Source organism: Bubalus kerabau, chromosome 17, assembly GCF_029407905.1.
Source record: "Bubalus kerabau isolate K-KA32 ecotype Philippines breed swamp buffalo chromosome 17, PCC_UOA_SB_1v2, whole genome shotgun sequence".
NCBI classification, from domain to species: domain Eukaryota; kingdom Metazoa; phylum Chordata; class Mammalia; order Artiodactyla; family Bovidae; genus Bubalus; species Bubalus kerabau.
The window spans coordinates 4,121,793-4,138,978 of record NC_073640.1 but is presented as its reverse complement, the minus strand read 5'-3'; the positions used below and the strand labels follow the sequence as shown (position 1 = coordinate 4,138,978).

The window sequence follows — 17,186 nt, the reverse complement described above, 5'->3', positions numbered from 1 at the left end:
GAGGATGAACTTTCTTTGGCATTGTCCTTCTTTGGAATTGAAATGAAAGCTGACCTTTTCTAGTTCCGTGGCCATTGTTGAGATTTCCAAATGTGCTGACATATTGAGTGCAGCACTTTAACAGCATCATCTTTTAGGATTTTAAATAGCTCAGCTGGTGTAATATTTTTGAGATTTATCAATGTTTACAACATGCATTAGTAGTTTTCCTGTTCTTGATGAATAATGGTTCATTTTATGAATTTTCCACAGTTTATCCTTTTTCCTTATGATGAACTATTTCTACTTTGGGCTTACTGTGAGTGAAGTTCTCAAAAACAGTTGTTTACAATGCTTTTTGTGGATATAGACTTTTTACCTTTTAAAAAATACTTGTTTTTATTTTTTAAATTTATTTTTTAATTGAAGGATAATTGCTTTACAGACTTTTGTTGCTTTCTATCAACCTCAACATGAATCAGCCATAGGTATACATATATCCCCTCTCTCTTGAACCTCCCTCCCATATCCCTCCCTATCCCACCCTGCTAAAGTTGATACAGAGCCCCATTTGAGTTTCCTGAGACATACAGTAAATTCCCGTTGGCTATCTATTTTACACAGAGTAATGTAAGTTTCCATGTTACTCTCTCCATACATCTCACACTCTCCTCCCCTCTCCCCATGTTCATAAGTCTGTTCTCTATGTCTGTTTCTCCACTGCTGCCCTGGAAATAAATTCTTCAGTACCACCTTTCTTGATTCTATATATATGCATTAGTATATGATATTTATCATTCTCTTTCTGACTTACTTCACTCTGTATAATAGGCTCTAATTTCATCCACCTCATTAAAAATGACTCAAATGCATTCCTATGGCTGAGTAATATTATATTGTGTGTATGTACTACAGCTTCTTTATCCATTCATCTGTCGACGGACATCTAGGCTGCTTCCATGTTCTAGCTATTGTAAATAGTGCTGCAGTGAACAATGGGATACATTTGTCTTTTGCAATTTTGATTTCCTCAGGGTATATGCCTAGGAGTGGGATTGCTGGGTCATATGGTGATTTTATTCCTAGATTTTTAAGGAATCTCCATACCACCTTCCACAGTGGCTATATCAATTTACATTCCCACCAACAGTGCAGGAAAATTCCCTTTTCTCCACACCCTCTCCAGTATTTATAGTTTGTAGTCTTTTTGATGATGGCCATTCTGACTGGTGTGAGGTGACATCTCATTGTAGCTTTGATTTGCATTTCTCTAACAATAAGTGATGTTGAGCTGTGTTAGCCATCTGTATGTCTTATTTGAAGAAATGTCTGTTTAGGTCTTTTTCTTGCTTTTTCATTGGGTTGTTTGTTTTTCTGGTACTGAGTTGTATGAGCTGCTTGTATATTTTGGAAATTGATCCTTTGTCAGTTGTTTTATTTGCTATTATTTTCTCCCATTCTGAGGGCTGACTTTTCACCTTGCCTATAGTTTCCTTTGCTGTGTAAAAGTGTTTACGTTTAATCAGGTCCCACTTGTTTCCTTTTGTTTTTATTTCCATTACTCTAGGAGATGAGTCATAGAGGATCTTGCTTTGATTTACATCATCAAGTGTTCTGCCTCTAAGAGCTTTATAGTTTCTGGTCTTGCATTTAGGTCTTTAATCCATTTTGAGTTTATCTTAGTGTATGGTGTTAGGAAGTGCTTTAGCTTCATTCTTTTACATATACCTGTCCAGTTTATCCAGCACCACTTATTGAAGAGGCTGTCTTTGCCCCACTGTATATTTTTGCCTCTTTTATAAAAAATAAGGTACCCATAGGTGGATGGGTTTATTTCTAGGCTTTCTGTCTTGTTCCATTGGTCTATATTTCTGTTTTTATGCCAGTACCATACTGTCTTGATGACTGTAGCTTTGTAGTATAATCTGAAGTCAGGAAGGTGGATTCCTCTAGCTCCATTCTTCTTTCTTAAAACTGCTTTGGCTATTCAGGGTCTTTTGTTTCCATATGAATTGTGAATTTTTTTGTTCTAGTTCTATGAAAAATGCCATTGGTAATTTGATAGGGATCACATTGACACATTGAATCTGTAGATTGCATTTGGTAGTATAGTCATTTTCACAATATTGATTTTTCCTACCCAGGAACATGGGATATCTTTCCATCTGTTTATGTTGTCTTTGATTTCTTTCATCAGTGTCTTATAATTTTCTGTATATAGTTCTTTTGTCTCCATAGGTAAGTTTATTCCTAGATATTTTATTCTTTTCGTTGCAATGGTGAATGGGATTGATTCTTTAATTTCTATTTCTGATTTTTCATTGTTAGGATATAGGAATGCAAGTGATTTCTGTGTATTGATTTTGTATCTTGTGACTTTGCTAAATTCACTAGTTAGCTCTAGTAATTTTCTGATAGTATCTTTAGGGTTTTCTATATATAGTATCATGTCATCTGGTAACAGTGAGAGCTTTGCTTCTTATTTTCTGCTCTGGATTCCTTTTATTTCTTTTTATTCTCTGATTGAGGTATCTAGGACTTCCAAAGCTATGTTGAATAAAAAACCTATTTATTTTTTGATTGGAGGATAATTGCTTTAAAATACTGTGTTGACTTCTACCATACATCAATCTGAATCAGCCATAGGTTTACATATATCCGCTCCCTCTTGAACCTGCCTCCCACTTCCTACCACATTCCACTCCTCTAGGTTGTCATGGAGCACCTAATTTGAACTCCCTGCATCATGCAGCAATTTTCCACTGGCTATCAATTTTACAGTTGACCTACAATATTATATTAGTTTTAGGTATACAGCATAGTGATTCAGTACTTGTATACAATTATGAAATGATCACCACAAAAATTGCAGTTACATCTGTCACCATGCAGCATTATTAAAATATTATTGACTATAGTTCTTATGTTGTGCATTCATCTCTGTGACATTTATATTATAATTGGAATTTTGTACCTACTACTCTCCTTTACCTATTCTGTCTCTGGCCCACTCTCCTTCCTTCTGACAACTACCAGCTTGTTCTCTGTATCTATGAGTCTATGTATGTTTTGTTTTGTTTGTCTTATTTTTTAGATTTCATATAAAAGTGAGATCATATGGTATTTGTCTTTTTCTGCCTGGCTTATTTCACTTAGCATTATACCCTCTAGGTTCATAATGTTCTTGCAAATGGCAAGACTTCTTTTCTATCATTCAGTAACATTTTATTTTATATCTATATCATATCTTCCTTTTCCAATTATTTATTTATGGACACATATGTTGCTTCCAAATCTTGGCTATTGTGAATAATGCTGTAACAGGCATAGGGGTGATATATCTTTTCATATTAGTGCTTTTGTTTTCCTTTAGATAAATACCCAGAAGTGGAATTGCTGGACCATATGGTAGTTCTTTTTTAAATTTTTTGAGGAGTCTGCATACTGTTTTACATAATGGCTGCACCAATTTACACTCTCATCCAACAGTGATGAATGCTCCCTTTTCTCTTGGACATATATTTTCATTTCTCTTAGATAAACATCTTGGTGTGGAATTTCTGTGTCATAAGATATATGTTTAACTTATGGTATGTATTTAGTGAAACAAATCACGTATAAGTGGACCCACCCAGTTTAAACTTATGTCTTTCAAGGATCAAATGTATGTTCAAGTTCCCACTATCAATTTTACACATCAACTCAGTTCAGTTCAGTTCAGTCGCTCAGTCGTGTCCAACTCTTTGCGACCCCATGAATCGCAGCACGCCAGGCCTCCCTGTCCATCACCAACTCCTGGAGTTCACTCAAACTCACGTCCATCGAGTCAGTGATGCCATCCAGCCATCTCATCCTCTGTCATCCCCTTCTCCTCCTGCCCCCAATCCCTCCCAGCATCAGAGTCTTTTCCAATGAGTCAACTCTTCGCATGACGTGGCCAAAGTACTGGAGTTTCAGCTTTAGCATCATTTCTTCCAAAGAAATCCCAGGGCTGATCTCCTTCAGAATGGACAAGCTGGATCTCCTTGCAGTCCAAGGGACTCTCAAGAGTCTTCTCCAACACCACACTTCAAAAGCATCAATTCTTTGGCACTCAGCTTTCTTCACAGTCCAACTCTCACATCCATACATGACCACTGGAAAAACCATAGCCTTGACTAGACGAACCTTTGTTGGCAAAGTAATGTCTCTGCTTTTGAATATGCTATCTAGGTTGGTCATAACTTTGCTTCCAAGGAGTAAGCGTCTTTTAATTTCATGGCTGAAGTCACCATCTGCAGTGATTTTAGAGCCCCCCAAAATAAAGTCTGACACTGTTTCCACTGTTTCCCCATCTATTTCCCATGAAGTGGTGGGACCGGATGCCATGATCTTCATTTTCTGAATGTTGAGCTTTAAGCCAACTTTTTCACTCTCCACTTTCACTTTCATCAAGAGGCTTTTGAGATCCTCTTTACTTTCTGCCATAAGGGTGGTGTCATCTGCATATCTGAGGTTATTGATATTTCACCCAGCAATCTTGATTCCAGCTTGTGCTTCTTTCAGCCCAGCGTTTCTCATGATGTATTCTGCATATAAGTTAAATAAGAGGGTGATGATATACAGCCTTGACGCACTCCTTTTCCTATTTGGAACTAGTCTGTTGTTCCATGTCCAGTTCTAACTGTTGCTTCCTGACCTGCATATAGATTTCTCAAGAGACAGATCAGGTGGTCTGACCTGAGAAAACTGGTGGGCTATGGTCCATGTCAAAGAGTGAGACATGACTGAGCATATGCATGCATGGTCACGCGCGCGTGCACACACACACACACACACACACCCACTGTATATGTGTTTATCTCAATCTCCCAATTCCCCTACCCCATGTCCACATGACCATTATCTATGTCTGGGTCTCACTTCCTGCCCTCTAAATAGGTTAACCTGTACCATTTTCTAGATTCCACACATGTATGTTAATATACTATACTTGTTTTTCTATTTCTGACTCACCTCACTTTGTATGACAGTCTCTAGGTCCACCCACTTCTCTACAAATGACCCAATTTCATTCCTTTTTGTACTGAGTAATACTCCATTGTATATATGTTACAAAGGAGAAAAGGAATATATGCATATATGTATAAGGAATATATGTATATGTGTATACAAAGGCAAAGGAGAAAAGGAAAGATATACCCATTTGAATGCAGAGATCCAAAGAATAGCAAGGAGGATAAGAAAGCCTTTTTCAGTGATCAGTGCAAATAAATAGAGGAAAACAATAGAATGGGAAAGACTAGAGATCTCTTCAAGAAAATTAGAGATACCAAGGGAACATTTCATGCAAAGATGGGCACAATAAAGGACAGAAACAGTGTGGACCTAACAAAAGCAGCAAATGTTAAAAAGAGGTGGCAAGAATGCACAGAAGAACTATACAAAAAAGGTCTTCCTGACCCATATAACCACGATGGTATGATCACTCACCTAGAGCCAGACATCCTGGAATGTGAAGCCAAATGGGCTTTAGGAAGCATAACTATGAAGAAAGCTAGTGGATGTGATGGAATTCCAGTTGACCTATTTCAAATCCTAAAAGATGATGCTGTGAAAGTGTTGCACTCAATATATTAGCAAATTTGGAAAACTCAGCAGTGGCTGCAGGACTGGAACAGATCAGTTTTCATTCCAATCCCAAAGAAAGGCAATGCCAAAGAATGCTCAAACTACTGAACAATTGCACTCATCAATTAATGCTCAAAACTCTCCAAGCTGGGCTTCAACAGTATGTGAACTGTTAGCTTCAAGATGTTCAAGCTGGATTCAAAAAAGGCAGAGGAACCAGAGGTCAAATTGCCAACATTCATTGGATCATAGAAAAAGCAAGAGAGTTCCAGAAAAACCTTTACTTCTGCTTTATTAACTATGCCAAAGCCTTTGACTGTGTGGATCACAACAAAATGTGGAAAATTCTTCAGGAGATGGGAATACTAGACCACCTTACCTGCCTCATGAGAAATCTGTGTGCAGGTCAGGAAGCAACAGTTAGAACCAGATATAGAACAATGGAATGGTTCCAAATTGGGAAAGGAGTATGTGAGGGCTGTATATTGTCACCATGCTTATTTAACTTCTATGCAGAGTACATTATGCAAAATGCCAGGCTAGATGAAGCACAAGCTGGAATCAACATTGCTGGGAGAAATATCAATAACCTCAGATATGCAGATAATACCACCCTTATGGCAGAAAGTGAAGAGGAACTGAGGATCTGCTTGATGAAAGTGAAAGAGGAGAATGAAAAAGCTGGCTTAAAATTCAACATTGAAAAAAACTAAGATCATGGCATCTGGTCCCATCACTTCATGGCAAATAGATAGGGAAGCAATGGAACCAGTGAGAGACATCATTTTCTTGGGCTCCAAAATCACTGCCGATGGTGACTGCAGCCATGAAATTAAAAGATGCTTTCTCCTTGGAAGAAAAGCTATGACCAACCTAGATAGCATATTAAAAAGCAGAGACATTAGTTTGCTGACAAAGGGCCGTCTAGTCAAAGCTATAGTTTTTCCAGTAGTTATGTATGAATGTTAGAGTTGGACCATAAAGAAAGCTGAGTGCCAAAGGATTGATGCTTTTGAACTGTGGTGTTGGAGAAGACTCTTGAGAGTCCCTTGGACAGCAAGGAGATCAAACCAGTCAATCCTAAAGGAAATCAGTTCTGAATATCCATTGGGAGGACTGATGCTGAAGTTGAAGCTCCAATACTTTGGCCACCTGATGCAAAGAACCGACTTATTGGAAGATACCCTGATGGTGAGAAAGATTAAAGGCTGGAGGAGAAGGGGACAACAAAGGATGAGATGGTGGCTGGCATCACTGACTCGATGGACATGAGTCTGAGCAAACTCCGTGAGTTGGTGATGGACAGGAAGCCTGGTGTGCTGCAGTCCATGGGGTCACAAAGAGTTGGATGCGACTGAGCAACTGAACTGAACTGAAGTGAACTGTATATATGTACTATATCTTCTTTATCCATTCATCTGTTGGTGGACATTTAGGTGCTTCCATGTCCTGGCTGTTGTCAATAGTGCTGTGGTGAATATTGGGGTGTATGTGTCCTTTTGAATTGTGTCCTTTTTTTTTTTTTTTTTTTTTAGTGTATATGCCCAGTAGTTCAATTGCTGGGTCATATGGTAGTTTTACTTTTTCTTTTTTAAGGAACCTCCATACTATTCTCTATGATGCCTGTATCAATTTACATGCCCACCAACAATGCAAGAGAATTCCCTTCTCCACACCTTTCCACTACTTATTGTTTGTAGATTTTTTGAAGATGACCATTCTGACCAGTTTGAAGTGATACCTCATTATAATTTGGAGCTGCGTTTGTCTAATACTTAGTGATGTTGAGCATCTTTTCATGTGCTTCTTGGCCATCTGTATGTCTTCCTTGGAGAAATGTCTATTTAGGTCTTCTACCCATTTTTGAAAAGCTTTTTTGTTACTGCATGTGCTGTTTGTGTATTTTAGAGGTCAATCCCTTGTCAGTTGCTTTGTTTGCAAATATTCTCTCCCATTCTAAGAGCTGTCTTTTTGTCTTGTTTATATTTTGCTGTGCAAAAGCTTTTAAGTTTAATTAGGTTCCTCTTGTTTATTTTTATTTTCATTACTCTAGAGGGTCAGTCAAAAAAGATCTTGTTGCAGTTTATATCAAAGAGGGTTCTGCCTATGTTTTCTTCTAAGGGTTTTATAGTGTGTGGCCTTGTGTTCAGGTATTTAATCCGTTTTTAGTTTATTTTTGTGTGTGGTGTTATGGAGTGTTCTAATTTCAGTCTTTTACATGTAACTGTCCAGTTTTCCCAGTACCATTTATTGAAGAAACTGTCTTTTCTGCATTGTATATTCTTGCTTCTTTTGTCATAGATTAGGTAGCCATGGGTGCATGCGTTTATCTCTGGGTTTTATGTCCTGTTCCATTAATCTATATTTCTGTTTTTGTGTCAGTGCCATACTGTCTTTATTGCTGTAGCTTTGTAGTGGAGTCTGAAATCAGGGAGCCTGATTCCTATAACTCCTTTTTATTTTCTCTCTCTCAAGGTAGCTTTGACTATTTAGGGTCTTTTGTGTTTCTATATATATTATAAAATTTGGTTCTAATTCTGTGAAAAATGCCATTAGTAGTTTGATAGGAATTACATTAAATCTGTAGATTGCTTTGGGTAGTATAGTCATTTTCACAATATTCGTTCTTTCAATCCAATAATACTGTTTATCTCTCCATCTGTTTGCATCTTCTTTGATTTATTTTATCAGTGTCTTGTAGTTATCTGACTACAGATCTTTTGCCTCCTTAGGTAAGTTTATTCCTAGGTATTTTATATTAGTTTTTATTAGTTTCAGTGTTAAATGGGATTTTTCCTTAACTTCTCTTTCTGATCTTTTGTTGTTAGTGTATAGGAATGCAAGAGATTTCTGTGCATTAATTTTGTATCCTGCCACTTTGCCCAATTAGTTGATAAGCAATGGCACCCCATTCCAGTTCTCTTGCCTGGAGAATCCCATTGATGGAGGAGCCTGGTGGGCTGCAGTTCATGGGGTTGCTAAGAATCGGAAACAACTCGGCAACTTCACTTTCACTTTTCACTTTCATGCATTGGAGAAGGAAATGGCAACCCACTCCAGTGTTCTTGCCTGGAGAATCCTGGTGACGGTGGGCTCTGGTGGGCTGCCAACTATGGGGTCGCACAGAGTCGGACACGACTGAAGTGATGCAGCAGCAGCAGCAGCAGCAGTAGTTTTCTGGTGGCATCTTTATGATTTTCTATGTATAGTGTCATGTCATCAAACAGTGAGAGTTTTAATTCTTCTTTTCCAATTTGGATTCCTTTTATTTCTTTTTCTTCTCTGATTGCTGTGGCTAAGACTTCCGAAACTATGTTGAATAAGAGTGGCAAGAGTGAAGATCTTGTCTTGTTCCTGATCTTAGGAAATTCTTTCAACTTTTCACCATTGAGAATGAAGTTTGCTGTTGGCTTGTCATATATGGCCTTTATTATGTGGAGGTAGATTTCCTCTATGCCTACTTTCTGGACAGGGTTTTTTTTTTTTTTAATCATAAGTAAGTGTTGAATTTTGTCAAAAGCCTTTTCAGCATCTGTTGAGATGATCACATGGTTTTTATTCTTCAATTTGTTAATATGGTGTATTGACTCATATATGTTGAAGAATCTTTGCATTCTTGGACTATATCTCACTTGATCATGGTGTATGATCCTTTTAATATGTTGTTGGATTCTGTTTACTACTATTTTGTTGGGGATTTATGCATCTATGTTCACAGTGATATTGGTCTGTAATTTTCTTTTTAAAAAAATTATCTTTGGTTTTGGTATCAGGGTGATGGTGGCCTCTTAGAATGAGCTTGGGAGAGTTCCTTCCTCATCAATTCTTTTGGAAGACTTTGAGAAGGATGAGTGGTAGCTCTTCTCTAAATGTTTGATAGAATTTGCCTGTGAAGCCCTCTGGTCCTGGAGTTTTGTTTGTTGGCAAATTTAAAATTATAGTTTCAGTTTTATAATTTGTGATTATTCTGTTTATGTTTTCTATTTCTTCTTGACTGGTGAGAGGAACACATGCAGAAGTGAGGCGACACAGCAGGTCCAGTGACCTACCCAGAGGTCTTGGAGGGCCTACTAGGGAAGTGGAGCTTGGCTGTAGCTCAGTTTATGGGCAATGACACTTATAGATAAGGTTTCAGGGATTTTAAAATATGTTTTATTCTTACTTTTTATTTTTTAATTTAAAATTCTTATTTGTTACTTTTCGCTGTTGTGGTTCTGTTTTGTTGTTTCACTATTATTTTTCTAATATTACTTCATTTTTTATTATGTGCTCTGCTCTAACCCTTTTTCTTCTTTTCTTTTTTCTGTGCCATGTGGCTTGCAGTGTCTTGGTTCAAAGGCGAGGGGTTGGACCTGAGCTCTTGTGGTAGGAGTTACAAGTTTAAGCTGCTGAATTAACAGAAAACGTCAGGTCCCAGGGACTATTAATCAGAGTGAGGTCTTCCAGAGTTCCTCATCTTGGCAGCAAGACCTGGCCACTCTCAACTGTCTGCAACCTCCAGAGCTGGATGCCTCAAGTGAAACATCCAGCAAGACAGGAACATAGCCCCACATATAAAAAAAAAAAAATGAGGTGACAAAAAATATAGTACAGATAAAGCAGAAAGGTAAAAACCTACAAGACCAAATAAATGAAGAGGAAATATGCAACCTACCTGTAAAAGAATTCGGAGTAATAATAGTAAAGATGATCCAAAATGTCAGAAGTAGAAGAGGCACAGATCAAGAAAACACAAGAAATGTTTAACAAGGACTTAGAATACCTAAAGAACAAACAAACAGTGATGACCAGCACAAGAACAGAAATGAGAAATACATGAGAAGCAATCCATAGCAGAATAACTGAGACAGCAGAACAAATAAGTTAACTGTAAGATAGAATGGTGGAAATAACTGCTGAGGAGCAGAATAAAGAAAAAAGGATGGAAAGAAAGGAGGCAATCTCAGAGACCTTTGGGACAACAATAAAATTGCCAGTATTCAAATTATAGGAGATCCAGAGGAAGAGAAAGAGAAAAGGTCTGAGAAAACATTTAGAGATTATAGTAAAAAAAAAAACCAAAAAACAAAAAACAAACAAAAAAAACCTTTCCTAACATGGGAAAGGAAAGAGCCACCCAAGTCCAGACAGTTCCATACAGGATAAACCCAAGGAGAAACACACCAAGACACATATTAATCAAAGTAACAGAAATTAAATTTAAAGACTAAATATTAAAAGGAGCAAGGAAAAAGCAAAAAATGACATACAAGAAAATCCCTATAAGGTTATCACCTGATTTTTCAGCAGAAACTCTGCAGCTCACAAGGGGGTGGCAGGATATATTTAAAGTGATAAAAGAGAAAACCCTACAACCAAGATTACTATACCCAGCAAGGATCTCATTCAGATTTGATGGAGAGTTCAAAAGCTTTACAGACAAGCAAAGGGGCTTCACAGGTGGCTCAGTGGTAAAGAATCCACCTGCCAAAGCAGGAGCTGCAGGAGATATGGGTTCGATCCTTGGGTCGGGAAGATCCCATGGAGGAGGAAATGGCAACCCATTCCACTATTCTTGCTGGGAAAATCCCATGGACAGAGGAGTCTAGAAGGCTACTGTCTGTGGGGTCACAAGGTGTTGGACATGACCTGGCAACTGAGTATACATGCACAGACAAGCAAAATCTAAGAGAATTTGGCACCACCAAATCAGCTTTACAACAAATGCTAGAGGAACTTCTCCAGGCGGGAAACACAAGAGAAGAAAAAGACCTAAAAAATAAACCAAAAACAAGAAAATAATAATAGGAACATGTATATTGATAATTACCTTAAATGTAAGTGGATTAAATGCTCCAACCAAAAGATACAGACTGGCCAAATGGCTACAAAAACAAGACCCATATATATACTGCCTACAAGAGACCCACTTCAGACCTACAGACTGAAAGTGATGGAAAAAGATACTCAATGCAAATGGAAATCAAAAGAGAAGTGAAGTAGCAATACTCATATCAGATAAAATTACTTTAAAATAGAGAGTGTTATAAAAAACTAGGAAAGACACTACCTAATAATCAAGGGATCAATCCAAGAAGAAGATATAACAATTGTAAATATTTATTCACCCAACATAGGAGCACCTCAATACACAAGGCAAATGCTAATAGCCATAAAGGAGAAATTGACACTAACACAATAATAGTGGTGGAAGACTTTAACACCCCACTTAAGCCAATGGACAGATCATCCAGACAGAAAATAAATAAGGGAACATAAGCCTTAAATGACACAATAGACCAGATAGACTTAATTGATACTCATAGGCAAATCCATCCAAAAGCAGCAGAACACATGTTCTTCTCAAGTACATATGGAACATTCTCCAGGATAAATCACACCTTGGGTTACAAATCAAGCCTCAGTAAATTTAATAAAATTGAAATCTTATCAAACATATTTTCTGACCACAATGCTATGAAGTTAGAACTCAATCACTGGGGAAAAAAAACTGTAAAAAACAGAAACACATGGAGACTAAACAAAGCACTACTAAATAACCAAAAGATTGTTGAAGAAAGCAAAAAGGAAATTTAAAAAGAACTTAGAAACAAATGACCATGAAAACACAAGGATCCGAAACCTGTGGAGTGCAGCAAATGCAATTCTAAGAGGGAAGTTTATAGCAATTCAATCATACCTCAAGAAATAAGAAAAATCTCAAATAAACAATCTAAGCTTACACCTAAAGCAATGACAGAAAGAACAAACAAAACCCAACCTTAGTAGAAGATAAGAAATCATAAAGATCAGAACAGTAATAAATGAAATAGACACAAAGAAAATAATAGCAAAATTCAATGAAAGGAAAAAACTGGTTCTTTGAGAAGACAAAAAAAATTGATAAACCTTTAGCCAGACTCCTTAAGAAGGGAGAGGATTGAAGTTTAAAAGAAATTAGAAATGAAAAAGGAGAAATTACAACTGACAATGTAGAAATACAAAGGAGACTTTGTAAGTTACTATAAGCAACTATATGCCAATAAAATGGACAACCTGGAAGAAATGGGATATTCTTTTAAAAGTTTACATTTGCAAGCCCCATCCCTAGGGATTTTGATTAAGTAAGTCTGTGGAAGAATCCACGGATCTGTATTGCTAACAAGTGCTTTTGGTTACTATATTGCCAGTGGTCTGCTGACCATACCCTCTGGTGACCAGCATATTTTTAGGCCCACACTTGGATTAAGAGAGTAGTATATTGGTTAATGAAGAGATCTGAACAGCATCACAGGAACACATAAGAGAGCAGAACCTTAGTAAGAACCTTGGAACACCTTTCAAAATCAGTATAAGTTCATGTGGCCAACATCTCTGAAGTCTGTTCTCTGTTTTCTTTCTTCTTAGAACCTTTCTTGACACTATTTGGTGTGAAATGACCTTATGAATTCTGCTTTCTGCTTTGGTAAAATCCTATCTCTCAGACACATCCCTTCCTCATCCCTTCATTAAAGAAATTGTTGTTTGGCTTTTACTCTCCTTATCCCTCTCAGAATGGTGCTGTTATTTTTGTTGTTTAGTTGTTAAGTCATGTATGACACTACATCTGTTTTAATAATATGCCTATGTTATTCACTCAAGAGGAAAATATCCATTTTCAGAACAGAGGACAATCCCGTACCTGCTGGGCTCTTGACTGTCTCCAGTTGTTCTCTTGCTTGGGATAACCCACACCCCAGACTTTCTGGATGATGTACATACAGTCCAGCAGGTCAATTGTTATGACAACCATATCTTGTTTCATACAAGGCTTTCTCTTGTAACTCTTTATAAAGACTAATTTTGCATTGTACTCTGTACTCTAATATGCAATATATAGCATACTACAGTTCTCCAAGACACCTTATATCAAGGGTCTTGAATTTCAATGATAATGGCTTCTTCAGAGCCAAGCAAATTACAGTTCAACTATATAGCTACTGTTTAATCTCCCAAATGAGACAGGGAGAGGCCAGGTAGGACATTTTTCATAAGCAAAAAGGTTTTAAACCTTGAATGCAGACTTTAAAAACTTGCATATATTTCAGGTAACAAGTACTTGGCTGCTTTATAATGAAAGGTCTTCTCAATAAATATTGCAGAGCTGGCTCAAGGGCCACTCAACCATGAGGAGTTCATTTTGGCAAAATGATGGGTCAGAAGGGGCTCCCGCCATAACCAAGTTATTTATTTGTGTTTAGCTCACATAATATTCTTTGAATTCAGACCTCTAGCAGATTTTTTCTAGGCATCCAAGAGAATGCATAGTGACTACAAACTGACAGAAATAACGTGCAGGTGTCCTGGCCACTGAACCTGTCCCATTTACACACTTTTCCTGACAATCTCCCTCCCGCTCCTCCTCCCCTCAACATTGACCCATGATTCGAAGCTATGGCTGGAGGAGGCTTGATAAAGCCAAGCCTAGGACATTCATTGTCAGACACCCATCAGTGAGAATTGTTGACACATAGGTGGTTTTAAATCAGGCCTGGAATGTTATCTTCCTTGGCCAGAGTCTGTTAACCACTGGGTTTGTTTCCTCTCTGCAGTTGTCATGCTGTGTGTGTGTGTGTATCCTTATGCACACAGGGTAGCACTGGGGAAGAGGATCATTTGTGCACTACCCTGACCCAGCTTGTGCCACCTTTGAGTTAACTTGAGTGGCAGTGGGGGAGTTGTGATGGCAATGGGGGTGTTGCTTCTTTAAACTCGCTCAGGTCAACCACAGTGATTCTGGCAGCAGCCTTTGAGGTGTAGCCAGGCTATCCACTCCTCATGCTGAAATCCTCAGCATCAATACTCAGCCTCCCCTTCCTTGCCTTTTGCATGGCCCTTCTCCAAATGAGATTGCTGATTAAAGCCCTCCCATGCTTTAAGGATCAGCTCAGAAGCCACCACCTTCAGGAAAACTTCCATAACCTAATGGCACAATTTGCAATCGTCTGTTTGCCTCAGTTTGGAATGGATCATTCCCTTTAGTGTGTGTGTGTGTGGGACTTTGTAAGCTTTTTTAGAATTTTTATTAAAATAATATTGCATACTGGTCAAGAATATGAACATAGGATAGACCAAGGATCTAATGCTCGTTCTGCCACTTAATACCTGGGGGAATTTGGGCAAATTACTCTGATCTCTACAAACCTCAATTTTCTTATCAGTAAAATGTGAAATATAATACTTTGAGCTTTCCTTGTAGGATTATTGGGGTAATTACATGAGATATTTGTGAAATACCCAAACTAGGACCTGCTTATAGTATATGCTCATTATACATTGCTTATTGTTATTATTATTATATTCATTTGTTCACTAAAAAATATGAGTCCAGCAATGTATCAGACACGGATACAGCGATGAAGGCACCCTGCCTTGAAGGAATTTACAGGTCTCTGGGGAGATAGACACATACACTAACAAGAGTCTATGAATTGCAGTTCAGTGAGGCAAATTTGAAGGTCTGTTTAGTCAAGGCTATGGTTTTTCCCGTGGGCATGTATGGATGTGAGAGTTGGACTATAAAGAAAGCTGAGCGCCAAAGAATAGATGCTTTTGAACTGTGGTGTTGGAGAAGACTCTTGAGAGTCTCTTGGACTGCAAGGAGATCCAACTAGTCCATCCTAAAGGAGATCAGTCCTGGGTGTTCACTGGAAGGACTGATCTGAAGCTGAAGCTCCAATACTTTGGCCACCTGATGCAGAGAGTTGACTCATTTGAAAAGACCCCAATGCTGGGAAAGATTGAGGGCAGGAGGAGAAGGGGACAACAGAGGATGAGATGGTTGGTTGGCATCACGGACACAATGGACATGGGTTTGGGTGGACTCCATGAGTTGGTGATGAACAGGGAGGCCTGGCGTGCTGAGGTTCATGGGGTCGAGAAGTGTCGGACATGACTGAGAGACTGAACTGAACTGAGGAAAATATGATGGCAGAGGTGTGAACCTTTGTGGAGCTGCCAACTCAGATGTGCAAACTCTGTCTCATCTTGTCATTTACTTGGGTGTCTCTGTCTGCACCATACATTCCTGAAGGGCAGGAATCAAATCCAGATTTATCTTCAAGTTCTTGGAAAATCATAATTAAGTAAACTTACGGTTACATATTAGATTTGAAACAGAGAGCTGGACTTTTCCTCATCTTCCTGTGTTTCCACGAGGCCCATCTACCTTTGCCTCCTCAAGCTGCAGGTAGTACTGGGCAAGTTCTAAAGAGCACCTGCAGTGATGATGGGGTTTTTAAAGTTCCAGGTTATCATGAGCAGATGACCATATTGGTTGGCATGGAAGATCTCTGGTGGGTGCTGTGCCGAGTCAGAATTGACTCACTGTCCTTTCTCTAAGCCAAGGTCAACACCATGGGCAAGTGATTTCCAGTAGCCGGAGGCCTCTGGGGACTCTTACCCTGGTGGGTAGTTACATGTTTTTACGAGCATGGCTTGATTAATTAGCTTCTGAAAGGATTGTACTTATTCCCAGAGAGGCTGTTAGGAAGCACCTTTGTTACTTGGTCCTTGCGAGAAACGATTAACTAAAATTCACACTCTGCAAAATAATTAACGAAGAATGGTAACACTACATTATGTAGTCATTTTGAAGAAAAGGTCTCTTAGATTGCAACTTAGAACTTTAAATTATTTTGGAGACTAGCTTTGGCTTTTAGATAGATTATAATAAAAGCAAATTATTGTACATTTTAATAACTGGCTTCAGTGAATAAGAAGTATGATACAAGGCTGATGACTGTGATGTATCTCATAAAAGCTAATTGACAATCTAGTTCTTTAAATACCACAGGAATCCATCATGGTTAACATTACTACGATGAGTTCCAAAGGAATTAAAGATGATTTACCAGCCGTTGAGACATTTGGCTAATATTATGCACACTGAAGGAAGTAGTAAAAAAGATGAATACTTTTAGCTACCTCCAATTGCCTCATTTGTAAACAGATGCCATGCTCAGCACCTTTAGTTCAAGGGCACATACCTAGTTGGGACAAATGTGGCATTGTGATTATGCAAACTTTATCTTGTCTCTATATTGTCCTTTCTCTAGATTTTGGGACAGACTAATTGGGATATGGTGTTTCTATTCTTGGAAACAGCTGGTTTGTTTATCCCTTGTGTTCTGCCTTTCTTTCCTGTTCCTTTCCTGAGGGATTCTGTGGGAAGGGTTGCACTGTGATCCACTGGGCCCACTTGGAAACAATTCGATAGAGGCAGTTCACACTTACTGACTTCGCAAACTGGCCAGGAGGTTGATGAGAGGAAAGAGATGATTTGGTAAAAAAAAAGGATTCCTCTACAAAGGGCACTAGGCAAGGGGGTCCTAGCTGAGTTGGCTGAGGATATTCACACCCTAGTTTATAGACCACAGGTCACATCTGATAAATACAGAGTATTCTATCTGTCCTCAAAGTGTTAAAAAGAATTTTGGGTCACTGTTTAAAAATATAGGATTAGGATGGAGTCTTTCTTAGAACACTACAAATCTGATAAAACTACACTCTGAATCCCATAGAGCAGGAGGCTCTGTCCTTTGAGAGAGGACAGAGGTTATCTTCTTATCTCTGACTTG

The 17,186-nt window shown here is 38.4% G+C and overlaps 1 long non-coding RNA gene across 1 annotated transcript in view; it reads left to right on the top strand.

Moving 5' to 3' along the window:
- LOC129630784 (uncharacterized) overlaps positions 1-17,186 on the top strand; it is a 62,977-nt gene that overhangs the window by 24,172 nt on the left and 21,619 nt on the right. The window lies entirely within an intron of this gene.